Genomic DNA, 1,514 nt, shown 5'->3' with positions numbered 1-1,514 from the left:
TATTCAGAAGCCCCTCCTCGCAGTTAGTGTATATACAGCCTCACATATATAATATATACAAGCCGACAGTTTATTTATATTATGTACAACCATATAGAATTCTCCCATCAAGTCTAAATACATAGAGGCTGCCAGTATGAAGAATATCCAGCCCCATAAGAATAAATTGGGATCCCCAGACCCCCCTTCCCTAGTTTTGCCAATAAAAATAATAAGACTGATACTCACCTGCAGGTGTTGTGCTCCCACGCCGCGCGGCTCCCTTCTACTTCCAGTTCTTGCCAGCCGTGGCTCCACACAGCCGTCACACCCAATGGGGCAAATTTACTTACCCGGCCCATTCGCGATCCAGCGGCGCGTTCTCTGCTCTGGATTCGGGTCCGGCCGGGATTTAAGAAGGTAGTTCCTCCGTCGTCCACCAGGTGGCGCTGCTGCGCTGAAAATCATCTCATCGCGCCGGAATGCACCACCTCGGACCAGGTGAAGGTAAGCGCTCCCCAAGCGACACTTTTTCAGTTTTTAAATGCGGCGGTTTTTCCGAATACGTCGGGTTTTCGTTCGGCCACGCCCCCCGATTTCCGTCGCGCGCATGCCGGCACCGATGCGCCACAATCTGATCGCGTGTGCCACAATCCCGGGGCAATTCAGGTACAATCGGCGCAAATCGGAAATATTCGGGTAACACGTCGGGAAAACGCGAATTGGGCCCTTAGTAAATGACCCCCAATGTGTCCCTGCATAGTACAGAGTGACGCAGGCAGCTGGAAAGGTGCTGCATCCCTCGACATATCTACCACACCTGTCTTAAAGAGACAGGTGCAATTGATTTACCTAGTGGGCGATTCGGGCGCCCTTTAGCCCACCATAGTATTGGAAATGCTGCCACTCCCCAAAGGGCTCTGCATTCTGCCGCCTGAGGCGGGATTTTCATCTCGCCTCATGGCAGATGCGGCCCTGGCCATGGCTTATTGCCTGGGGCATTAATTTTCCAGATTGGCTGTTCAGCCTCCGATCTGGCAATATGTCCAGATCTGGCAACCGGAACCGACCCCCAAACCCAAAATGGACCATTGCGTTCCCTCATAGCTACTGATGATCTATCCTGTAAATAGATCCTAAGTATCAAAATTTGACCAGATGACACATAGGACACAGGACACACAGTTATGGGTCTTCTGTATTCATAAAGGGGGCATCTACCACCGGTCTCTCCTCCTTCTCCGCAGACTCTGACAAGCTGTGGCCCTTTCATGGCTATTGGATACAGACCTGTATTTGTAATGTCATGTCTCATAATATACAATAAAAGTAGCAAAATTTCTGCCTATCAGGTCATCTGATTGGGGTGACATTGACGAGTCCAATTAAGAGGAACAGGAATAAGTTGCCGGAGATTTGCCCCAAAAATTTGCTACAACCGTTTTGTCGTCCTGCCACTAATTCCCGATCCTCTTCAGATTCTCTTTTCACAGCTGATCCTTCTCTCCATGTACAAGGCTCTTCCCAAGTGATTA

Source organism: Engystomops pustulosus, chromosome 8 (genome assembly GCF_040894005.1).
Source record: "Engystomops pustulosus chromosome 8, aEngPut4.maternal, whole genome shotgun sequence".
NCBI lineage: Eukaryota > Metazoa > Chordata > Amphibia > Anura > Leptodactylidae > Engystomops > Engystomops pustulosus.
Note: the sequence above shows the minus strand (reverse complement) of the source record.